At 40.6% G+C, this 26,585-nt stretch overlaps 1 long non-coding RNA gene across 1 annotated transcript in view; it reads left to right on the forward strand.

Moving 5' to 3' along the window:
- The window catches only part of LOC140910478 (uncharacterized), a 68,335-nt gene extending 65,931 nt beyond the window's left edge, over positions 1–2,404 (forward strand). Inside the window, exon 3 of the long non-coding RNA XR_012158603.2 lies at positions 2,338–2,404. This is a non-coding gene — a long non-coding RNA (uncharacterized LOC140910478). The remainder of the gene's footprint in view (positions 1–2,337) is intronic.
- Positions 2,405–26,585: the final 24,181 nt, after the last annotated feature.

The following is a 26,585-nucleotide window of genomic DNA, read 5'->3' on the forward strand; positions in this document are numbered from 1 at the left end:
CTGAGGCATGTGCAGTTAACAGATGTTTGAGAGCAGAGGAATGTTGACTTAAGACTCCTAGGTTCAATTCCAGGTTTTGGAGGGGATTGTTTTCTAATAGCTATAAACCAGTGGTGGGCAACCTGCAGCCCGTGTGGCCCGTCGGGGTAATCTGCTGGCAGGCTGCGAGACTGTTTGTTTACACCACCGTCCGCAGGCATGGCCGCCCCACAGCTGCCCGTGGCTGTGGGTTCATGGCTGAATAATCTGAGCTGAGATAGGAAGCTCCCTCTGGCCCAGGCTCAGGTGCCTAACTCCCTGAGAGAGACAGGACTAAGGCCAAACCCCTCTCCTTGACATTTCTTATTGGCTAGCAGTAACAGAGCTAATGGGGACATGGGGGTGACCCCTCCCGCACCCCCTTCCAGCATCTCTTAGGTATAGATGTGGATCCATTTCACATGGGGCTGGAGAACAGTGAGCATGCCCTGCACTCACTTGGCAGTAGTGGCTCCTGTTCCACGGGTCTGGGCCCAGCTCCTGGTGTTGTGACATGGCACACAATGGAGGGACAGGTGGGCCAAATCTCAGTGGAACTGGGATAGAGTGTTGCAACATCCAGAGTAGGGAGCTAGACCCAGCCTGCAGGATGGGAGCTGCCACACCCAGGTGAGTGTGGGGTGGACTCAGTCTCCAGCCCTCACCACCAATTACCCATTGTCCCCCATGGTTGCAAATCCTGGCTCAACCACTGTTGGCTAGCTTAGATGGCTCCCTGCTGACCATGCTGGTTTTTGTAGATCCTATTCTTAGAGGCCTAAACTCTCTCCATGCCTTGTATAGGGGAGCCTGGGTCCCTAACTTGGGGATGTGGATTCTATTGGGTGCGAAGGTATCTAAAATTAAGTATTCCAACAGTGACCATTGCAATGCCTGAGTGCCTTTGTTGATCTAGTCCAAGAACCCTATTTAACAAGAATGAGGTTTTTTTAATGAGCAAGAATGACTTGTCTATAAAAAGCTATATCCTGTTTTAACTTCAAAAGTTCTTTACTTTTTTCCTCTAACATAAATGTACTGATTACCAACAACTATGTGGTTTTATGTGGTCTATCATGATCTAAAATCAGCTCATGTCAGCTATCAATTGTGCATTATTTCAATTTTATTTTAGCTGCATTATGCATACCAGTACTTAAGGTTCATTTGGCACTCTGGTATATCTGATTCCAAGCAAAACTACTGGTGATATGAATTATCACCTGAGCACATCTAGAAGTAGCAAACTAACTCAAGTAAACAACCTAGGGATAATTAAAATGGAATAATTCTCTAGAGAATTTTTTCATTTACTCAGATTACTACCAGAACTTGATGTCTGCCTGTATGGAAAAACACTGGACTGGGATTTGTGGTCTTTCCTCTTTAACATCTATCTATGTTTAGAGTCTCTGTGGAGTATATCTCAGTTCAGCATATGGCTCAATAAGGCCTCTCTGGGGGAAAAGAGTAGAATGGCTTAATATAATTCCTGTTTGGCTTCTTTGCCAACATGTCATGTTGGGTACAAAGAATGGAGCAGTGCTGGGGAGCACAGGCCTGGCGACTTCCTAGGCAGTGGCCTGATAGAAAGGCCAAAGCAGGTCCAAACCCCCCTTGTCAGTGATGAGTGGATTAGGCTGCAGTCTGCCGCAGTGAGGGGGGGGACTAGATGATGATTGGCAGTAGCTACTGAGGCAAGGTGGGGATAGAGGGTTGGGGGTTCCCTGGGAAGGGGAGACCCAAAGACGGCAGGGGTACTGCAGAGGGCAGAACCCTGAGATAAAGGGCACCAGGGTCTGGGAGGGACACAGGGGGCCAGCGGCAGGCGAGACACTGGCCTGCAGAGGGCGCTCTGGGCTGGAAGAGCTAATTCCCAGGACAACCAGCAGGAGGAGCCATGCTGGTGTGTCATTGCTTCGCCTCAGACCACCTCAGAGAATTCTAATCAGTGAGGCATGAATTACATTTACAAAAGCTGTGTTGACTTTTCCCCCAACAAATTGTTAATCTATGTGTCTGAGAATTCTTTTCTTTACTGGGGTGCTGGAACAATTTGTATAGTGGGGGCACTGAGTCATTGAACCACACTATAAACCCTGTATATGGTGGAAACCACGGATGTTTCACTCCATATTTTTTATGGAAATATGCTTATGATATGAATATCCCATAACTGAGATACCTTACATTAGCCATCTTGCGTAAAGTGCATCACTGGAAAGGTTATGATTTACTGAATGTGTTTATCCAATTTGTATGCATGTATCATTTTTTATATCTGAAGCTGGGAATATTGACCATGTCTCTGTATTTCAGACATGCAATGTTGGATGAAGCCAAACAATGTTAGTGGCTCATTGAAGAAATGCACACAAACATTACCCCAGGAACTGTGTGGAAGAGAAACCTCTGAGATAGCTCTATACAATGGGAACTGTTTGACCCAGGTCACAGCAAAAAAGCTTTTCTACAAATGCGGGGAAGATATAAAAGATGTACAATGACAACATGAGGGGTCCTCACTCTCCCTATAGAACACCTGAGGAACAAAGACTGAACTGTGAGAAGTGATGGTCCACGGCTAATATCTTTAGCCTATGTAAGAAAACCTGGGAAAGCCAAGGCAACTTGTGCCTTAAGAATCTGCCAGCTTGTTTATCACTCAGGGTGAGAATTTGTTAATTTGTATCCTGCCTATCTAGTGTGTTAAGCTCACTCTTCAGTTCTTGTGTATTTACTAATGTAATTTGCTTTGTTCTGTTTGCTATCCCCTTAACCATTTAAAATTCACCTTTTTGTAGTTGATGATACCCACTTCATGTAATTTCTAACAGGGTGGCGGGGGGGGGGGGGGAAGTCATGCACATCTCTCTTCGCATTAAGGAAGAGGGTAGATTTTTCCATACAGCGCAAGACAGTATTATTTTGGGTTTATCTCCCAAAATGAGCGTGCATGTGAGTGCTGGGAGAGTCCTCTCACACAGACCTGACTTCAGTCTGTGACTGATGATGTTCCTTGACTTTAGCAAAGCTTTTGACACAGTCTCCCAAAGTATTCTTGTCAGCAAGTTAAAGTAGTATGGGCTGGATGAATGGACTATAAGGTGGATAGAAAGTTGGCTAGATTGTTGGGCTCAACGGGTAGTGATCAATGGCTCCATGTCTAGTTGGCAGCCGGTATCAAGTGGAGTGCCCCAAGGGTCGGTCCTCGGGACTGTTTTGTTCAATATCTTCATAAATGATCTGGAGGATGGTGTGGATTGTACCCTCAGCAAGTTTGCAGATGACACTAAACTAGAAGGAGAGGTAGATAGGATACAGAGGGCCCTAGACAAATTAGAGGATTGGGCCAAAAGAAATCTGATGGGGTTCAACAAGGACAAGTGCAGAGTCCTGCACTTAGAACGGAAGAATCCCATGAACCGCTACAGACAAGGGACCGAATGGCTCGGCAGCAGTTCTGCAAAAAAGGACCTAGGGGTTACAGTGGACGAGAAGCTGGATATGAGTCAACAGTGTGCTGTGTTGCCAAGAAGGCCAATGGCCTTTTGGGATGTATAAGTAGGGGCGTTGCCAGCAGATCGAGGGACGTGATCGTTCCCCTCTATTTGACATTGGTGAGGCCTCATCTGGAGTACTGTGTCCAGTTTTGGGCCCCACACTATAAGAAGGATGTGGAAAAATTGGAAAGAGTCCAGCGGAGGGCAATAAAAATTATTAGGGGACTGGAACACATGACTTATGAGGAGAGGCTGAGGGAACTAGGGATGTTTAGTCTGTGGAAGAGAAGAATGAGGGGGTATTTGATAGCTGCTTTCAACTACCTGAAAGGGAGTTCCAAAGTGGATGGATCTAGACTGTTCTCAGTGGTAGCTGATGACAGAACAAGGAGTAATGGTCTCAAGTTGCAGTGGGGGAGGTTTAGGTTGGGTATTAGGAAAAATGTTTTCACTAGGAGGGTGGTGAAACACTGGAATGCGTTACCTAGGGAGGTGGTGGAATCTCCTTCCTTTGAGGTTTTTAAGGTCAGGCTTGACAAAGTCCTGGCTGGGATGATTTAGTTGGGGATTGGTCCTGCTTTGAGCAGGGGGTTGGACTAGATGACCTCCTGAGGTCCCTTCCAACCCTGATATTCGATGACTCCAGTGGGGTGTGGCCCTACGTGTGTGTGTGCGCGCGCACGCGTGATTCAAGAGGCTGAAGAGCCTAATTCAGCAAAGCAGGGAAAGGGAACACAGGCTGGTTGAGCAAGAGAGGCTCATGAAATCCCAGTACAGGGGGTCCAAACCATCACAACCTCTTCAAGCCAGGGGATGTGGCAGCACGCCCCACACCCCTAGTTCTAGCACCTATGTCCTTCACTGTAGTTTTCAACCAATTTGTCTGGTACCGAAGTTAAGGTTATTATCCTGTAATTACCAGGATCATCTCTGGAGCATTTCTAAAATAGGCATTTCATTAGATAGCCTCTGTATCAGAGGACTGGAGGGTGATTTTAAGTGATAAATTACATACCATACTTAGTTGTTCTGAAGGAACTCAGATATGAAATTGCAGAACTCTTGGGTGAATACCTTCTGGTCCTGGTGACTTAATACTGTTTAACTTATCAACTTTTGTTCCAAAATCTCCTCTATTGACACCTCAATCTGGGACAGTTCCTCTGATTTGTCAATTACTACCTATATAATCAAATGTCACTTCAACGTGTTTTCTGTCTAAATAGGCAAGCCAGATAGTAACCCTTCCTTGTGCCATCTCCCTTTTACTCTCTGTGCCTCAGTTCCCATCTGTAAGTGATTTATTCAGGTGTTGTTGGAACTCTGAAGCAGAGCTAGGAAGTGAACCTAGATCTTTCCCTGAGGCAGTAGCAGCTGTGGTAAGCTTGTCTCAGTTGGAAGCTGCTCTCTGTGAGCAATGCAGGGAAGTCATAATGATTTCACCAATGTACTTGTTTACTCCAAGTGCATTTACATCCAAACCCAGATTTATGACTTAATCAGATGATCACTCAATCTTTAATCTTAAACTCTGCTAATGTTAACCTGACACGATTTGCTCCTCCTTCACTGGTTTAAAACGGGGATCAGCCCCCTTAAGTGTTTCCATGTTCAGAAATGATGGGGGTCAGATTGCACCTTCATGAGAGACCCATATAAGAAACTCCTTTTTTGTTGTTGTTGTTGTTGACTAGATTTTTCTATCTCTCCTCCCCAGCCCTCCTCACAGTTTCTGGAAATCAGCTTAGGAAAACAGCTATCCATGTGAAGGCTCTATGCTCTAGTCTTCCTTATGAACCCTCCAGCCTTCCCTGGTCCCTTGGCAACTGCCAGGGGCTGGTCCACTGGTTAATGTTCCTTCGGTCTTTCGGGGGTAGAAAGGGAGTAGGACATTCCCCTCTACAGAGTGAGAAGCACCTAAACTAAAAAGTGTTTTGTCGTCTTGTTTCCCTCTAATTTTAAATATTTACATGGGGGTCTTTACGTTTGGCTTGTGCCACATATTTGCAAATTTGTTTTGACATTAGTGTTCTCATAATTTTCCAACCTGCTCTATTTTTGCAAGTCCTACTTAAAATAAAGACTAATCGTGGGTTTTATACCACTCCCAGAAAGAGGCTGCAAGATACTATAGGACTAAAACTTGACTATAGCTTTCTCATACAAAGCATTGACAAAAACAAATAACCAAAGTAGCAGTGAGATGGAATATGGAAATACTAGAAATCTTAGCAAGACCTGGGTCATGTGAAATTTTAGCCATATAGCTAAAGAGATTTGAATAAATGTTTTGGATGCTTATCCAAACAAAGTGTATAACCATACAAGGTGCTCCCCGACTTTCCTTAAGTTGTATTTAAGGCTCTTATCTTTCAGGAGACACCAAGAACGTTGCAGGATCAGGTCCAAACCTCCCATCGTTAGCAATTAGTACTCTAAAATAGAGAAGTTATTTCCCTGTTAAACTGATCTACAGCAATATATATATATATATATATATATATATATATATATATATATACACTGTAGGTTTATGTAAAATTGGACTTGAACAAAATACAGCACTTTCATTCCTAACATGTAAATAAAGTACTACAGAGGTCACCTCAGCCTTATGTCCATTTCATTGGTAATGGACAATGAGACAAAAAGAAATGTGCTATTCAAGAATCTTCTCTTCTTAGTTAGAAGTGTTCTAGTTCATTGAAATTCATATCCTGGCCCTTCATTTATTTTAGCATTCAGCTTTTAATTAACTTGTGACCCATTTACAAAATACAGAGCTGTTTCAACATCAGAAATAAATAATATGACAACTTGTCACACCAATCAACTTCGAAAAATGTGTTTGGTGGCAAACACAATGTCATAAATGCAAGTTAGATTGGGGGAAGGGAGTATTTATAGCAGGATTGCACCTACAGTCAATCCTGAAGAGTAAAAAAACAAAAACCAGACACTTTTTGATAAACTAAATCTTAAATGTCTTTGAAAAAATGAATTAATAATGGCATAACTTCCTTAGATCTTTTCCCTCTGATGTACAGCCACCCTCAATCTATGTGGCACTTTCACTCTTCTTATTAAAAACATATTTTTTTCTACATATAAATAAATAACAATGGAAAAGGAACTGAGGTGGGGCAGGGAAATAAAGCTCTATTTTTTAGATCGTATTTGAAAAGAGGGAGAGCTGAGGAGGAGCAGAATTACACATGGGCTTGTTGATATAAGGGTGTTTTGCATTTGTGTAGTTGTTCAGGTGCTGAATCCATCCAGATCCTTAGGGTAGCTGTCATGCTACAGGGGCAAACTGCACGGGCATGTTCTCCCCCCCCCCCCACCATCAGTACAGCGCTGTTCTGTTAATATAGCTACCCCAGTGCAAAACCCCACAGGGTAGACAACCCACAGCAAGGCTTTCTCACAGGCAGACATGGCTCTGTAGAAAGTGACAAGTTTGTATAGTGATTTGAGAGGGAAGAGTGATGACAGAGAAGTGGATGGAATAGGAAGGAGAGTAGAAAGTGTCAAGGAGCATGAGGAAGAATGAAACGAGCCCAGTCACTCTTACTATTTTTAAAAAATGAATGATTTTGAATTTATAGGAGACCCTTATTGTGTGCTTACATACTTTACGCTAAAGTGATTTAAATGAAATAGGATATAAGAGATCCACATCTGAGCCTTTTATTCTAAAGTTACAGCTCAGAGCAATATTTTATAGCAGAGCTAAACTCCTGAGAATATGGGTTTATAATGGAAACTGACAGACCATCAACTACAGAAATGCTAGCAGGTGCCACTATAACCAAAAATTTATTCATACTAATAACAATGTTCCACCAGAACAAGAGTTCAGAGAAGTTTGCTTATGGCAATTAGATCTATAGCCAGTTGAACCTGTTCATTTTGAAGGATAATTTTCTTTTTATTTCCTGTGTCCTTTGTATCTGGTTATTGCTTAAACATAAGGATAGTAGTTGTTGTTGGTTTTTGTGAATGGCTTTCCTTGAGCCCCAAAAGTCTTGTGCCATTTTTGGGAAATACCAATTAATTCTTTGCTGTTGGGTTTGACAATATTTTGATATGTCATGAAAATGTGACCTTAGGCCAGTTCTGCAGTCAATTTATTGTCTTAAAGGAAACTTTAGCACAGATTAAACAGTATGAACTATGTTACTGCAAGGACTTTTCCTTGCAGAGTGTTGGTTGTACATTTTCTACAATGGCCTCTGCTTTTTGACACACAGACCTCCTGACATTCAACAACCTCTGAAGCTATGAATCTTGCCTTTTTAATGTAATGAAGGAGCTCCTATGAGGGAACTGTGATCTCCTCTTCAAGAGAAAAATAGAGTGTGTGTCTAATTATGACATTTATTCAAAATATCTGATCAAACTGGAGTTCCTGAAACACATTAGTCACAATAAATAATCTGAAACACAAAGGAAAAAAGTCAGATGGTTTCATGAAATTGTGATCAATTTCCTAATAATCCTTGAACTATACATTGAGTATTTGGAGCTGTAAGGAAAGATAGGAAGTATGGCAAGAGACCACCCTTAACCAGGCGATCTTCAATGATCTAAAAATCAAAAAAGAATCCTACAAAAAGTGGAAACTAGGTCAAATTACAAAGGATGAATATATTAAAAAAAAAAACCCACACACAAGTATGTAGGGACAAAATCAGAAAGGCCAAGGCACAAAATGAGATCAAACTAGTTAGAGACATAAAGGGTAACAAGAAAACCTTCTACAAATATATTAGAAGCAAGAGGAAGACCAAGGACAGGGAAGGCCCATTACTCTATGTGGGGCGGCGGGGGAGACTAACAGAAAATGTGGAAATGGCAGAGAGGTGCATAATGACATCTTTGTTTATGTTTTCACCAAGAAGGGTGGTGGTGACCAGACTTCTAATGTAGTGAATGCCAGTGAAAATGAGGTAGGATCAGAAGAGGCTAAAATAGGGAAAGAACAAGTAAAAATTACTTGGACAAATTAGATGTCTTCAAGTCACCAGGGCATGATGAAATGCATCCTAGAATACTCAAGGAGCTGACTAAGGAGATATCTGAGCCATTAGTGATTATCTTTGAGAAGTCATGGAAGACTGGAAAGTTTCCAGAAGACTGGAAAAGACAAAATATAGTGCCCATCTATAAAAGGGAAATAAGCACAACCCAGAGAATTACAGACCAGTCAGCTTAACTTCTGATAAGATAATGGAGCAAATAATTAAGCAATCAATTTGCAAATATCTAGAACATAATAAGATGATAAATAACAGTCACCACGGATTTGTGAAAAACAAATAACTTTCTTTGACAGGGTAACAAGCCTTGTGGATGGGGGGAAGCAATTGCTATATCTTGATTTTAGTAAGGCTTTTGATACTGTCCCACATGACTGTCTCACAAATAAACTAGGGAAATCCAGCCTAGATGGAGCTACTATAAGATAGGTGCAAAACTGGTTGGAAAACTGTTCCCAGAGAGTAGTTATCAGTGGTTCACAGTCATGATGGAGGGCATAACGAGTGGGGACCGCAGGGATCAGGTCCGGTTCTGTTCAATAGCTTCATCGATGATTTTGATAATGGCATACAGAGTACATTTATAAAGTTTGAAGATGATACCAAGCTGGGAGGAGTTGCATGTGCTTTGGAGGATAGGATTAAAATTCAAAATGATCTGGACAAACTGGAGAAATGGTCCGAAGTAAATAGGATGAAATTCAATAAGGACAAATGCAAACTACTCCACTTAGGAAAGAAAATCAGTTGCACACAAACAAAATGGGAACTAACTGCCTAGGGAGGACGACTGTGAAAAGGGATCTGGGGTCAGAGTAGACCACAAGTAAAATGAGTCAACAGTGTAACGCTGTTGCAAAGTAAGTGAACATTCTGGGATGTATTAGCAGGAGTGTTGTAAGCAAGACATGAGAAGTAATTTTTCCACTCTGCTCTACTCTGATTAGGTAGGCCTCAAGTGGAGTATTGTGTCCAGTTCTGGGCTCCACATTTCAGGAAGGATATGGACAAATTGGAGAGCGTGCAGAGAAGAGCAACAAAAATGATTAAAGGTCTAGAAAACATGACCTCTGAGGGAAGATTGAAAAAAAATTGTGTGTTTAGTCTTGAAAAGAGAAGACTGAAAAGGGACATACCTTTTCAAGTATGTAAAAGTTGTTACAAGGAGAAGGAAGAAAAATTGTTCTTCTTAACCTCTGAGAATAGGACAAGAAGCAATGGGTTTAAATTGCAGCAAGGGAGGTTTAGGTTGAACATTAGGAAAAACTTCCTGTCAGAGTGGTTGAGCACAGGAATAAATTGCCTAGGGAGGTTGTGGAATCTCCATCATTGGAGATTTTTAAGAGCAGGTTAGACAAACACCCGTCAGGAATGGTCAAGATAATTAGTCCTGCCACGAGTGCAGGGTACTGGACTAGATGACCTCTCAAGGTCCCTTCCAGTTCTATGATTTAACACAGCAAATTTCCATTTTTAAGAGTTGGAATTTAGGCTTCAGACATATGTCCTTTCTCAGCTGATGGTTTGTTCTTCCAGAATGTCTCTTTCACTCTTGCTATTCTGTGATGACTTCAGTGTCCAAACTTCTGTATTCTGTAAAGATGTTTCCTATATAGCAGTACAGCAAGTGAAAAATTATTGCTGGGTCATTCACTGGAATCTTGCATGCTTGCCCAGGATGCTTGCATATCAGTGTATATTTTTTACAATACAATGGATCTACATTCATTAAGAAAATAGAATTTGGACCATGCAAATACATGAAATATTTCAGACATCTCATAAGAAGTGATTACAGTTAAGTTTCTAAGTCCATAAAACAAATAAGCTTTTGTTACTCTCCCCAAACCTCTTTTGTTATAATGTCAAATGCTGGGAAACTGTTCTGTACCACTAGAAACCATTTTGCTAAGTGTTTAAAGATGTTATAGCTATCTTAATGATTAACAAGAGGCCTGTTAGGAAGTTTGCATTTCTCATTTTCCTAAGTACTTTAAGTGTTGAAGGTACAGATATGGAGGGAGGGGGGGAGAGGGGAAGAGACTTCACTGTCTTCATAGACCTGATACAATCTATCAGAATTCACTCAAATGAAATTTATATTGACTTGAAACCTATTTGAGGGGGTTTTGTTTTTAAATCTAATTGCTTGTAAAAATTGTGAAAGAATGAATGAACAGGAGGTTGCTGCTCTCCTTGTACAAGTTAAATAAAATGTCAGCTGGCTTGATGTCTGTTTTCCTATCTCCGTTCTTCTTTATGGTTTAACCTTGCTATGCATATCATAGACTAGAAAATAAATGATTCAGATCTCATCCACAATGGAGTTACCAATGGTGTAAATGAAACTCAAATTGGACTCTAGGTACCTAAGTCCCTTTGTGGATCTGGGCTCTAAAGAGTCATTCTCTCAGACCTAATGCATATTTATTTAAGGAAAGTGAAACAACTTCAACTGGAGACACACGTCAGAATCTCCCTGTAGTCCAGTGGTTCCCCACTAAGGTGGGGAAACCCCAGTTTAAATCATATGACCCAGGAACCTCCAGATACCAGCTGGCAGAGGGATCCTCTGGTTTCACCAAAAGAATGTCATGTGTAATGAAATGAATGTGTGAGCCTGTGTCACAATGGTAATTATGATCATTGCAAAAGATTGTGTGTGTGTGTGTGTGTGTGTGTGTGTGTGTGTGTGTGTGTGAGAGAGACAGAGAGAGATTAAAAATGATGGTAAGTTCTGTGACTAGGGACTGGTCACCAGAAAGGTGAAAAACACAGGCTTTCTTTCAGGAAAGAAACGTTTCTGTTTACACTGAAATTAAGTATTGTATAGTTCACAATGGGCATCCCTTTACAGTCTGGGCCAAGTGCTAATGAAAGACTGAAATCATTAAAGAGAAAATTTACAGGAAGAAGGGAACCAGCAGGGGAAAGCTCTGCTTACATGTAAAGGAGAATGGAATTTTTAGTGGTGTAACTAGGGGTATGGAGATAGACCCTCCTTCTTTCAATATGGAAGGACAAGTTGCCAGTGGGCTTGATCTTATGAGAAGGAATCTTAACCAATGTGGTTGAAAATGCAGGGGAAGGACTTATGGTAAGTTATCTTGTCAGAGTCTGGAAAGCATGTTATGATTGTCTTATGTAACCATTTGTTTCCAATATTCTCACTATCACTTGTCTCTGGTCTTTGATAAACTTATTGTCAATATATCTACATAATGTAATCTGTATATCTCTTTATATAAAGTGCTGTGTGTTACATGAAGAGGTGATCCTGAGTTGAATCCTACAAGGTGACATGTAATATTTCTTTGGGAATAGCAGTTATGAGTGTGTAGCACAGAACAGGGGCTGGATGCTCCAGGGGGATGCTTGGAGGACACAGTGGTTATGTGCCTATTGTTAGCCTGCGCACAGAGAGCAAGGCCTGGAAAATAGTGCTTGTATTGCCAGAGGTGGTGGCTTCAGGGAGCTGATTCACAGCAGGCAGACAAGACTTCCTCCATGCTAAGGGCAGATGGTGGAGAGGTGCCTCATGATCCTGGGAAGCATCACAAATCCCTTCCCCCCCACATCAGGCATGGCAGGAGAAGGGAATTGAATCAGGGTCTCCAACATCCTGATTGAATTCCCTAATCGTTGGGCTAAAGATTATAACGGTTCTTAGGGTAGTTTACATCAAAAATAGTTTAGGTTTTGATTTAAATGATGATGGTCTGTGACAGGGGTAGGCAACGTATGGCACGTGAGCTGATTTTCAGTGGCACTCACACTGCCCAGGTCCTAGCCACTGATCCGGCGAGGGGCGGGGCTCTGCATTTTAATTTAATGTTAAACGAAGCTTCTTAAACATTTTAAAACCCTTATTTACTTTACATACAGCAATAGTTTAGTTTATATATTATAGCCTTATAGAAAGAGAACTTCTAAAAATGTTAATGTATTACTGGCACGCGAAACTTTAAATTAGAGTGAATAAATGAAGACTCAGCACACCACTTCTGAAAGGTTGCCGACCCCTGGTCTATGAAAAGGTGCTGCAGGGCTTCAACAGTCTTGAACTGGACCAATCACCGGTTTCTGAGTCTGATTCTTAAGTCATGCAACAGCAAGACTGAGGCTCAGTAAGGATATAATGCCCAAGCACAAAAGAAAAAGCTGCTAAAACTTCAGGCCCCAGGACGAATATAGACATGTGGGGTGCCTCCTATTACAGAGCTTTCTGTGCACAAACCATATGTAGTTGCGCATGAAGTGGATAGCAACTACTGAAATATAAGTATCAAGGTGAGTCACCAAAACAATCTTCATGGTCCAACATAATCTAGATTAGTTCAGTATTGCCCAGATGGAAGAACGACGTTATGACAAGAGTCTTCCCTGTAAACAATAAGGTTACTGCAACACAGACAGCAGTGTCCAAGACACAAAATCTAATGGCAGACTTGCTAATCATGCGTTAGGCTAGTAAAATGGTAGTGGTGTAACATAATTTAATCAAAGCAGGTGCAATTCCACTTAAACCAATAAAAATGCACCTGTTTAAATCTGGCATGTAGGTATGTCTCTCCATTGTTCTCTTTATTAGTATAAAATATTTGAACAAAACAGCTATTTAAAACTTTTTTATTTCAGTTTTTAAAAGTGTGCATGGATGTAAAGGGAGAAGGATGTTTAGTATACTGGGCTTCAAATCCAGAAGGCTGGCAGACCAGAGGAAGTAAAGACTCCTCTGTGTGGTGATTAAACATCTAAAGTTATTGTGAGATCAAGCAACAAAACCTCACTTATTGTTTGTAGCCTTTACTTTTGTTAGCAATCTGTATGAGAAGAGAGGGACAGCACATTGCCCCAGATGCTTAAATGTAAAAGAGATCAATGCCAGTTTTTCATGATTAGCCATTTGGTTTACCTGTGAAAAGAAGGCCATTTTCCTCAAAGACAATGAGAACTACAGAATATCTGGTATCTCTTCAGTTTTCAGGATATTATGTGAACCTTCTTGTCCTTGTTTTCCTGACTGCACTGTAATTGCTTATGTCTTTAATCTGAGAAGAACAGGTTGGCTGAATACAAGCATGACTGAATATAATCTATTCTATAATCTAAACTACCCTTGAAGACTTTTGAGTTCATACTAAATTGCATACTGAGAAACTGGTCACTTTCAATTCTGAAGGTTTTAAAATCAATTTTATGCAATGAGACTTTATTATTTGTTACAAAACATTTAAAAGAATATGTGGTACTTGAAGTCATAGACTCAAATGAACAAAAGCTGTTTCTAAAAGAGTCAGTATAGTGCCACAGAGGACAGTCCTATACTCTCTAACTCCTTGAGACTTCACAAAGGCAATTAAAATACTTCATTTTGCAGATGCCATGTGCTTCCATTATGCTTATAAAATTATTACAAAGTATAAAGGATGCAGAGCTTCCAGTGTTAGTTCAAGTGGAACTAAACCATGAGTGAATTTATCTGAATATTGAAGTGGCTTGAATGTAACCAAAATAAGTTTGACGACAGCTTCGGCTTAGAGATGAAACGCTAACAAGTAAACCATTACAATTTAAGTGAATCATCTTACAAAAGCAAATAGATTTGTTTCTTCATAGGGAGGAAAAAAATCTCTTGGTTAAGAAGTGGGGAGCAAAAAAAAAAGGCGGGGGAAGAGGGGGAGAAGGAGGATCCTGGGAACTACAGGCCAGTCGGCCTCACCTCAGTCCCTGGAAAAATCATGGAGCAGGTCCTCAAGGAATCAATTCTGAAGCACTTAGAGGAGAGGAAAGTGATCAGGAACAATCAGCACGGATTCACCAAGGGCAAGTCATGCCTGACTAATCTAATTGCCTTCTATGATGAGATAACTGGCTCTGTGGATGAGGGGAAAGCAGTAGACGTGTTGTTCCTTGACTTTAGCAAGGTTTTTGACACGGTCTCCCACAGTATTCTTGTCAGCAAGTTAAAGAAGTATGGGCTGGATGAATGCACTATAAGGTGGGTAGAAAGTTGGCTAGATTGTCGGGCTCAACGGGTAGTGATCAATGGCTCCATGTCTAGTTGGCAGCCGGTATCAAGTGTAGTGCCCCAAGGGTCGGTCCTCGGGCCGGTTTTGTTCAAAATCTTCATTAATAATCTGGAGGATGGTGTGGATTGCACCCTCAGCAAGTTTGCAGATGACACTAAACTGGGAGAAGAGGTAGATAGGATACAGAGGGCCCTAGACAAATTAGAGGATTGGGCCAAAAGAAATCTGATGAGGTTCAACAAGGACAAGTGCAGAGTCCTGCACTTAGAACGGAAGAATCCCATGCACCGCTACAGACAAGGGACCGAATGGCTCGGCAGCAGTTCTGCAAAAAAGGACCTAGGGGTTACAGTGGACGAGAAGCTGGATATGAGTCAACAGTGTGCCGTTGTTGCCAAGAAGGCCAATGTCCTTTTGGGATATATAAGTAGGGGCATTGCCAGCAGATCGAGGGACGTGATCGTTCCCCTCTATTTGACATTGGTGAGGCCTCATCTGGAGTCCTGTGTCCAGTTTTGGTCCCCACACTACAAGAAGGATGTGCATAAATTGGAGAGAGTCCAGCGGAAGGCAACAAAAATGATTAGGGGACTGGAACACATGACTTATGAGGAGAGGCTGAGGGAACTGTTTAGTCTGTGGAAGAGAAGAATGAGGGGGGATTTGATAGCTGCTTTCAACTACCTGAAAGGGAATTCCAAAGAGGATGGCTCTAGACTGTTCTCAGTGGTAGCAAATGACAGAACAAGGAGTAATGGTCTCAAGTTGCAGTGGGGGAGGTTTAGGTTGGATATTAGGAAAAACTTTTTCACTAGGAGAGTGGTGAAACACTGGAATGCGTTACCTAGGGAGGTGGTGGAATCTCCTTCCTTAGAAGTTTTTAAGGTCCGGCTTGACAAAGCCCTGGCTGGGATGATTTAGTTGGGGATTGTTCCTGCTTTGAACAGGATGTTGGACTAGATGACCTCCTGAGGTCCCATCCAACCCTGATATTCTATGATTCTAACTACAAAATTGCGTGTGGCATGCTTTCTTTGGCAGCCTTTAGTAGGACTGCTGGGGTGAACAAAACAATCTCGAAGGAGTCATTGAACAAATCATACAAGTGAGAAGGGCAGATCTAAGAAGACAGCTGCACAACAGGAGAACTGGTGAAAAATCTAACAGGAAAACTGTGTCAGCTTAATATAAAATTTACAGGTGTCTTCCTTAATCATTATTACCATGGCTTGTACATAGGAACTGAAATGCAGTTATCATGCAAATGCAACAAATTTCCTGCAGAAATAGCAGAGAATATTTTTAAGTCATGTATGGTTTTTATTTACAGCAATGGTGCCTAACGAAGTGGCAAAGATACAGCCATTCATGTAACCAAGCCTACGTGTATGACATTCTGTCCAATCAACAGTAAACATGCAATAAATCCATCACACTTTGTACCAGAAAATGTGCTAGATGTTATACATTGCTATTAGTCTAATGGTTTATTTAGGGGATTTTCTCTGGTGCTTATTATAGCATCTGAGCACTTCACAAAAGAGAGATTTATCCTAACACGCGTGTGATGTAGCATTATCCACATTTTACAGATGGAGAATTGACATACAGATTAAGTGATTTACTGAAGGTCACACAGGAAGTCTGTAGCTACGCTGGAGTCCCAGTCCAGTGATTTCACTGAAGCACCATCTTCCTCCCATTATTCCTCTATTATCAAAGATCTACCAAAGTAAAGATGCTGCAACTAAGACCATGGATTAATGTCACTGAGAATCTTCTGAAGTTAATGTCAAAATTCTGCTGAATAAAATGTAGCAGCTCCAATTCTTATGTATATAGCAAAATGTCAGTCTGTTCCACCTCTCAGCAAATGTAATAAGTGTTACGTTAGTATTGAGACAGTGTACAGTAGTTCAAATAGCTTATTTTTGTCTGATGCAGCAAAGCGTCTTCTTTGAGAATACTATATACACAAATTTCTTATTCGAGTCAATGGAAGCTGTGCTCTGGTTTCTGATCAAACTGTAGGGAATCTAGCTAAGGGGCTCAGCTGGTTGGAAAAATGTTTTGTTTCCACAGAAAACTTCAAGGAAAAATAAAATTAACTTTCATGAATTTTCCATGGAAAATGTTGGGGTTTTTTTGTTGTTGATGTAAATCTTAAAAATAGTTCAGTTTGGAAATATCAGTAAGGTGTAGCTCATGCTCCCATTTTTCTCTAGAGGCCAAGATCCCTAGTTTGACTAATCGCCTGCTATGCACCATGATCTCACCTCTTGGTGCATTGTGGGAGTCCCAAAGCCATGGTTCTTCATGAAATGAAGTCCTGCTGGGGAGCCTAGCCCACAGAGGAGAACGAGGACATGAGGCAACTAAACTACAACTCCCATGAGGCACCACAGTGGCTTAGCCTAACTAACATTTTACCAAAAAAACACACATTTTCAGTGGAAAGCGCACAGGTTTCACTGAAACCTTCATTTAGCTCCAAAGCCCAATTTTCTGATGGAAAAGTTTTAGCCAGCTCTACTAATGGGACAAATTCAGCCCTGATGTAAGCCCAGACAGAAGGTTGATTGGATGCTGGGAAGTTGTGGGAGGAATGGAAGAAAGCTTCCTCTACCCAAGGCTGTGGAGCTGCTCCACAGAGGCAGAAGATGAGCTCTTTGTATCTCCTAACAAGGCTGAACTGTATGAGGGAGGAAAAAACAAGGATACTTTGCTTTCTCACTGTCCCTTTGATACTGCTCTTCCCTTACTTCCACCCAACACCTGTGTGCTGACACCTTGTGACTCTGCCTTGAGCTGTGCAGCATGCCATGCAAGAGTGTGCATCCCGTTTGCTGTCCCTTCAAATCAAACTCTTCCCATGTGCTGTAGAACAGGACTAGTTTTTCTGCTTCATGAAGTAAGGGCACCATTATAAATAGTCAGTGAGCAAAAACCAAAATCAAAGGCTGATGTCAACTGGAGGCATGTGATGAAATTGATGATCCTTGATTGTGTTGACTTTTGTGTAAGGCTTATACTGTTTCTAACTGTTCCTTTAATAAAGTATTCTGTTTTCTTACAAAACATCTTTTGATTTCACTAAATGGACAAATAGAAACAAGCTTTTTTGCATTTGGAGTTCATTCTTGTGAGGTGTATGCTTCAGGAAGCAGTTTCATAGAGTCGGTAAGAGAGGTTTTCCTTTTTTCTTTACTTAGTCATTCTATTTTGTCTAATACCCATGTCTGGGAAGAGCAGTAGAAAATGAGAACAGTAAATACTGCGGAACCAAAATGAAGCTCTTCCTTAGCATTGTTTGCATTCACAAAGATTTGCTAATTAATGTAATAGGAAGGTGTCAAAGTTTGACTCAGACTCACAATTTATCAGACCACTCTGTTTTATTAGCAAAGCTGCTCTGCTAATACATTTAGAAGTGAGCCCCCCGAGTGGGGCTTGTGTCTCTTAATTTATACAGTTTTTTGGAGAACAAGTTACAGAGAAGTTACAGACAAAAGAAGAAAAAGATTTTAGTCACCACCCTTCGAGATCCCTGAGACCAGTCACGTATCTTCAATTACCTGCCACCCTTAACAATCTCCTTTAACAGCTTCCAGTTAACTTAACTAATTGCCCTTCACACCTTCCATTCTGATGCCTGCTTCTTAGACGTGCTGGCTCTATCTTAATTGCTTCTCCATTCAAAAGCTAACTGTCCCTACGTGTGCTCCCTCAGATACTTTGTAACATGTTTTGGCATGCCCTCTCATATACAATGTATCCAGCATGTCCCCTTATACAACGTTATACTTATACAATGTTATACTTCCACAAAGGAAAATAACCCAACAATCTCTTCAATTCAAGCATGTAAACGGGTTATACAGACAGGGGATTTGGTAGGCTCTGATTGTGATTATAAAGGTCCATTAAGAGAAACAATGAAATGTAAAGGTGCAGAATGAAATAATCTGGGGAGAAGATCTGATAGATCCTTTGTCACAAACTTGGCCTGTGGTTTTTCAGTTTGATCTATTGTTTGTTTTGTTTTGCTTCAGAGTTCTCATCTTCAGATTTGGTGTTCTGTCATTTTGTTTGGATTGGCTAAGCCTCCTGCCACTATCTCTTTACAACTCTTCATTTGCTCAATTAAAACTCCCTTAAGTAGACTTAACTAGAGCTAATCAGAAAATGTTTCCTTCAGCAGAAAATGTTGACTTTTGTCCAAAAAAAAAGGGTGGGAGGAGCACCTACCGAAACACACAGTGGGCCTGATTTTGTTGTCCTGTGCCTTGTGTAGTCACTTACATCTGTGCAAAGTGGGTATAACAGATTCTTATCAGATAGCATTTTACACTCTCTCTGTACGGGGGTTTAATTGACCTCCATACAGAGTAGGATAGTGGAAAAGCCCAAGCATACTTGTTTTAGTTAATCTTTGTGTTACCCTCCAGCACTTGACATTTTGATCCTCTGTACATTCTCAATATCTGTTAAGTACTTAGGGTGAATAATATTTAACAGCTTACTCCAGGTTAACTTTTGTTTTGGGAAGATTTTGTATGTTAAATGTCAAAAAACCATCATTAATGAATGGCTGAGGTTGCCTGGTGATAGCTTGTGCCCTTCCAGAATGTCAAGTTCCGTGAAACTCAACTTTCAAAAACCAGGAAATAAAAGTATGCTTTGTGTAAGTGTGAAGGGGTTGTTAAAATTGATAAGTGTGGTATTCTTTCAGAGGAGTAGGCTCTGTGTTTGAGTGTAGGGCAAGCGCAGATGATATTATGTGACTAGGACGTGGGTAGTCATGCCTCATGATCAGTCAGTAGCCTGGTGCCAGAGCCAAGGGTCAAAACCAGTTTACTTGAAATGAGTCAAGACAGGAGCAGGGGCCAGACCAGGCCTGAGAAAGGCAGAAGTGCTATCGTAGCTATGGGCAAATACTTTGTGTAGATGGTAAGCTGCTGGCTTGAAAGCCAGTCTGCTGCCTCTTCCAACTAAGTAGGCCAGCTATACACATTTGGTTGCCTTGAGCCTGCCAGTGCTGCAGGCCCTGATTCCTGACAGGTAGCACCTGTCCACTACAATGTGAGTGTGTGTTATGGGAGTTGTGGGGCACCGTTCAAAGAGGGCAAAGTTAATGTTGCGTGGACATTTACCTTAACTCTGTCTCCTGGCTTTCGGAAGTTTGAGTTTTGCTGAACTCAACAATCTGGAAGCTATCACAGGGCAATCTTAGCTCTGTGTTAATGAAGTTTTTTGCTATTCAATTTCCTAGTTCTTTAAGCTGAAAGGAAATGTTGATAGGAGCTTGTTGCAGTTCTTAACTAGGTTTGCAGTTGATATGCTACTGTTGCTAGGCAATGATCAAAGATCAAGCTTTTATATAGTGCTTTTCATTGGTATATTTCAAAGTTACATCATTATCCCCCTTTTTACAGATGAGAAACTGAGGCACAGAGGTGAAGTGACTTTCCCAACGTCACCCAGCAGGCCAATAGCAGAGCTAGGATTAGTCCCAGTCCACTGGTGTTTCCACTAGGCCATATGGCTACGTGCTCCTCCCACCTCTTGTACATATTGTTATAGTGAAATGTTTGCAATGTATAGTTGCTAACAGAGTCAATGAGAGAAACCTCATCCATGATCTATGTCTCAAAACATTAGCCCTCTTTTTTTATTTACTTTTTATTACCTGGTAGTTAAAGTAACTTTTTAAGCATGTGAGAAGTCGTGTGTATGTCACTCCTTCTCCACCTCATTCCACCATTCCTTGTGATAAGTACCCCTTCCCAACAAAAAACCCCAAACAAATAAGGATAGACAGATTTTTAGCAATATGCCTCACAATCTTTTCCAGATTTCTGCCTAAGGTGAAATTTAAGCTGATATTCTCTAGGTGGGTCAGGTTCAGAAAGACTACTCTTTATCCACTTGAGCTATCCAGTTCGCCTCCTAATTTTCATGCTAACAATTAATTCTGTTAATTCCTCTATCTGCGCATGCTCAGTGTAATCTATTAGGAGTAAGAAGCACATGCGTCTTTCAGTGAACCTAATAGAAGCAAAAATATTCTTCAAATATTTGATTTTTCAGAAAGGGTTGGTTGGTGCCATGCACTCTGTTTGCTACCTTCAAGTACTGGAGATCCTGTGCAATGATCTGAGGCCTACGCTGATCTCCATCTGTGAACAAAAGACTGTTGCCAGAATCTCTCAACTTCAAGAAAAGCTGCTTTTGGAGGGGTGCTTTACCTCAGGAACCCTTTGGCTCCAAAGTTAGATAACTAAAGAACCCTGCAGCACCATGAGGCATACCAAATTTCAATGCAGGTAACCATGTAGATTTTAGAGCACATAGTCTAGCTTTAAACAGAAAGCTGATCTGAATCTTAACTATAGCAGAGCTATTGCTCTGCTGTAATATTTTGTTTTCTAACTTTACATAAACAGTCCTTCTATAGCAAGAGTTATTTTGGATCCTTGGCCACTTCAGTGAGACTGCTAATTAGTGCCAAGTGTGGTGGTGTCTTTTATTAGTGGGCCCTGCCCAATGATCACTCAACTGAGACCATCCATTCATCTCAAGCACAAAATGACATTACCATTTGTTCACTACTTGTCTGGGCTGGATTCAGACCAGTGACTTCTAAGTAAAAGGCTCTGTATTCTCTTCTAATAACTAGTAATAACTTTTGTTTCTATAATTCCTTCCATTTTAAACTCACAAAGCTTTAGTCTCCCACATGTGAGACATGTCTGTCTTTGAATTCACTATATTACATATTCTCAAGGTACATTGGAAAAACTAGAACAAATACTTATTGCTAGCCTGAAATATTGAGTTAAAGCCACATGCTGGGTTTAGTGTAGCTACAAGCTTATTCATTCTTTAATTTTTTACTATCAGTGATTACTTTTTTTTAATACAAGTGGATTCCTTTTCAGGGAGCCTGAAAAAATCAATTTCTATGTTGTGTTGCCCTTTGAAAGTCATAGCCAGTGCTGCTGATTCATAGCATACTTACCACACTTTCTACAGGTTCAATTAACTCAATTTAAAACAGAATTTCCAAAGGCAATGTTATCTTGTAAGGCACTATAAATGTCAGTAAAAATGTACTATTTACCTAGAGTTAAATGCTAAGAGAGCAGATGGGTTCTACCTACATCACTTAAAACAAATACTCCGTGCCATACTGGACAGAACACTACAAAATATATGCTTTTAATTCCTGAGTATCTTTTGTAAGAGGCACTAGTAATTATAAACAGATTCTTGCAGAAGCCTGAAGGAAGATTATTCTCTCTGGGTGACAGGAATCAGGGCCTGCAGCAGACTCAGTCTCTAGTTAACCTAATGAGTATAGCTGGCTTGTAGTAGGCTTCCTGACTGGTTGAAGGATCAACAGACTAGCAGTTTAGTGGCTAAGTGCTTAACACTTAATGCTTAAGAAATACAGCCAAGTCTATTTTTAATAGTGGTTCTTGCTGGTTCTTACTATTACAGCTTCAATAACTTGGATTATTTCTATACACGTGCTTAGCAAATAGATAATATATTTTAAATTTTACCCGAAACAAATAGTCTCCAAGATCAGAAACAATATAATTTAGAACATGCAGTGTTAATGAACTTCAACAAGGTTATCTATGGAGGTAGTGGAATCTCCATCCTTAGAGGTTTTCAAGGCCCAGCTTGGCAAAGCCCTGGCTGGGATGATTTAGTTGGGGTTGGACTAGATGACCTCCTGGGGTCTCTTCCAACTCTAATCTTCTATGATTCTAAGGTTATATTGCACTAAACATATTAGAATAGCATAAACAATTTTAGGTTCATCTGACAGCCTCTGTCAGTTATTCCAACCCACCCCAAATGGTACAGACTAGTGTTGGCACAAATAACTGAGTGTAATTTTTAAAGATGCTCAGTGTTGACCGAACTCTGTTCCCATTTAAAGTCTGTGATAAAATTCCCACTGACTTTACTGGTAGTGAAGTCAGGCAAAAGCTGAGTCCTTTGAAAATCTTAACCTAACTGTCCTTGAGTGAACTGTGACTTCCTTGAATTTTATTCATTATTCAAAATTATTTTTGGACTTATTTCTATGACTAATGTCCTGCATTGGCAGGTCTGGGTAGAGATGAAAAATATCATTTCCATCTTTAACTTCTAGGATGTTCATCACTTTTCCATTTGTTTTTCATGTCTAACTTCTATGATTCATAAGCTCAGCACTGCTTCTGAAATTCTGTATGCATATACAAACCAAAATCCTTTTTGGTTCACCCATCTCTTGGCAACATCCATTTGTACTTAAATCAAGGTAGTGACTTAAAAGTGAAAAGCTGCATTCCATTATAAGCCCCTTGATCACTCTGACTCATATGCTAAAAAAGTATTTAATACTAGAACTAAATAACTTGTGAAACCTGTCAGATTTGATCAGTAATGAGTAATTAGGATCATGCTCTTGATTTTGTAAAGCTTTTGACACAATCCTACATGACATTCTCATGAGCAAAATAGGGAAATGAGGTCTAGATGAAATTTTTATATGGCAAGTTCAAAAGAGGTTCAAAGACCATACTCAGCGTAGTTACCAAGGATTTGCTTTGAAACTGGAAGGGCATATCTAGTGGGGTCCAACAGGGTTTTGTACTAGTCAATATTTTCATTAATGACTTGGTTAATAGAGTGGAGAGAGTGCTTAAAAATTTGTGGATGACAGCAAGTTGGGGGGGCAGGGTTTGCAAGCACTTTGTAAGACGGAATTAGAATTCAAAATGACATTAACAAATCAGAGAATTGGTCTGCAATCAACAGGATGAAATTCAATAAAGGGACGTACTAACTACTATACTTAGGAAGAAAAATCAATGCATAACTACAAAATGGGAAATAACTGGCTAGGCAGTAGTACTGCTGAAAAGGATCTGGGGATTATAGTAATCACAAATTGAATGAGTCAACAATGTCATGCAGTTGTGAAAGAGTATGATTCTGGGGTATATTAACAGGAGTTCTGTATGTAAGAAACAGGAGGTAATTGTCCTGCTCTACTTGGCACAGGTGAGATCTCAGCTGGAGTACCATGTCCAGTTCTGAGTGCCACAGTTTACTAAAGATGTGGGCAAATTGAAGAGGGTCCACCAGAGAGCAACAAAAATTATGAAAGGGTTAGAAAACCTGACCTATGTGCAAAAATTAAATTGGGTATGTTTAGAGTTGAGAAAAGAATACTGATGGGGAGGACCTGATAAGCTTTTATACAGAGGACAGTGATAACTTGTTCTCCATGCTCACTGAAGGTAGGGCAAAAAGTAATGGGTGTAATATGCAATAAGGGAGATTTAGGTTAGATATTAGGAAAAGCTTTCAAACTATAAGGCTAATTAAGTTCTGAAATAGGCTTCCAAGGGAGGTCGTGGAATCCCCGTCATTGAAGGCTTTTAAGAACAGATGAGTTAGGGATGGTCTAGATTTACTTGGTCCTGCCTCAGTGCAGAGGGTTGGACTTGGTGACCTCTCTAGGTCCCTTCCAGCCCTACATTTCTATGATTATAGGAGACAGCAGCAGCTCCAGAAATACCTCTTTACTGAGTAAATCAAAACATTCAAGGTGAGTTAAAAAGGCAGATCTCAAGCTACCCGTTATTAAAAAATCTAGTTTGGTTCAATATGCGCTCTGAAGCTGGTAGAGAGGACAAGAAGTAGATGACATGTACTGAGATCCTGACCATTTAGGCATGAGTTGACCCAGATTTAAGGATTAGTTGGATACACTAAATCCTTACTTAGTACTGTGTGTTGGAGTTACTCATGGATAGTGGCTAAAGTGAAGTAATTTATCACTCCCTGTCCTAAAATGATACAATACAATGGATATTTTAGCAAGAGCATAGTGGGGTAAAATCCTAACTCCGTTTCAACAGTACAGGATAGTGCAAGTAAAAGTGTCTCTTTTTAGGTCAACAATCTCTAAGTCCTAGATTCTGGAAAACAGTAAAACATGGAAGTAGTACTACTGAAGTCAATGGGACTGCCTAACTCATATGCTTATTTACTTATTCTAAATTTAGGATGTGCAGTGGAGTTGGAGGCTGAAGTGGAACATCCAAGTATTAATTCATATCCATATTTTCCTGAAATCTTGTGCATAGGTGACCCTATTGCTCTGGGCGCCCAGGAGCGCCCTAAGAATGCCATCATAGAGTTGGGATGATAGGCAGAAGTTCAAATAACAAATGAAATTGTCCTACTGTACATTTCATTGTCTATAAAGGGACTGAATGAAAGCATTAATATGAGCTTTAATGTGTTTCTGGTTACCAGCAATATGTTGAATTAATCTGCTGTAAATGAATTAGTCTCCTGTAGCCTTGCCATTACTAGGAAATGCAAAGTTACCCTTTGACCCATCATAATTATCACATGAACAATATTTATTCAAAATAGTGACAGGAATGATTTCTTCAAGCAGAAGAACAGCATAAAAACTTGCTTTACACCTAGCTTAATGAATTAGCTCACCCTCATGGACAGGACTTACAGAAATTAAGATGACATCATGCCAAGACAGACAACTGGCACCTCAAAACACTGCCTGGTATTCCATCACATTTACAGAAATATTGACATTAACCACATTGTGAAATATATTTAGTTTTCTCTCAAGGCTCAGGCAAGACCATCATGGTCAAGGCCGGGTCTCAAAAGGTAGGACACTACAAAAGTATAGTAACCTCTGCACAGTTGTACACCAAGAACGGGGTGTACTGCAGTAGGGTAACATACAGTATAATAAAGGAAATTTATGGGAATTTCCACTCACTGGCTGTAAAAGCCATAGTTCTGTTGTCTGAGATCAGCGGGATGTGGGGAGAGGGGGAGAGAGACTCAGGGCTTCAAGCGCAGCACTAGGGATATCTGTAACATAATACAGGGAGATGCTGTTACAGTTCCTATAGCCTGGCCAGTATACAGTAAGAAATAAAAAAACCAGTAGCAGAGAAATAGCAGCCGCACTTGTCAGGATAGGAAATTCCCTCCCCAAGTGAGGCTGGCATAGGTCAACCATTTCACTGTTGCTTGCTCCATAGGTATGTATTTAGGACAAAACAACATAGCTGATAAGAATTCAATAGTTCTTTTATGAATAAAAATAGATTGTTTTGAAACATTTAAAAGTCTACATTACCCGCATGAGTGTAAAGAGGTGAACAAACATCGCTGCCCCCTGCTGTACACGACTAATTGCCTTACTAACCAAGGGCATGGTTTAGCTGATGATACATGCATAGAAAAGCTTGTATCCCTCACAGGAGTCCTGTAGCAAGTAGAGGCAGGATGATGATTACCTAATGTACACAGTAGAAACAACAGTGAAAAGGGGGCTCTGTTGATCAGACAAGGAAGGGAGCTTAGAAAGATTGTGACTGATTTCCGTGAGAACAGTTCTGTGGCTGAACAAATGTAATAACATTTTGAAGTGTGCTAACTGTATAGCAATTCTTTTTATTGCAGACAAGAATATTCACTGTTTATTCAAAGGCCAAAAGACTCTGCTTTTACCCAACATCTCAGTGTTCCTTCAGTCCTCGGATCTTTTTTTCCTCCCATCATGTTTTTCTCTGTCGGACTTTGCCAGTGCTTTGGTTCTGATACAGGAAGTGGCTATGTGGTTTTCCCTCAGTTGTACTGAGTTTGTGGTCAGTTGGGTTTCACATAGACCTGAAGACTCCCAGAAACCTTTTCAGCTCTCCTTAAGAAACTTGTATATCGACTTTACTTCAGGTTTCTACAGCCAATCAGTCAGCATACAGCTTGTTTGATAAAGCTACTTGAAGGCTAGCTTCTGTCTCACTTTTCTGCTTTCTTATAGCTGCTCTGTTTCACCTGCGGCTTGTAAAACATCAACTACTGGCTTCCACTTAATGCTTCTGTAACCACAACTGTCCAATACATACAGAAACCACGGTCATCAGTGAGAAATG

Source organism: Lepidochelys kempii, chromosome 4, assembly GCF_965140285.1.
Source record: "Lepidochelys kempii isolate rLepKem1 chromosome 4, rLepKem1.hap1, whole genome shotgun sequence".
Taxonomy (NCBI): domain Eukaryota; kingdom Metazoa; phylum Chordata; order Testudines; family Cheloniidae; genus Lepidochelys; species Lepidochelys kempii.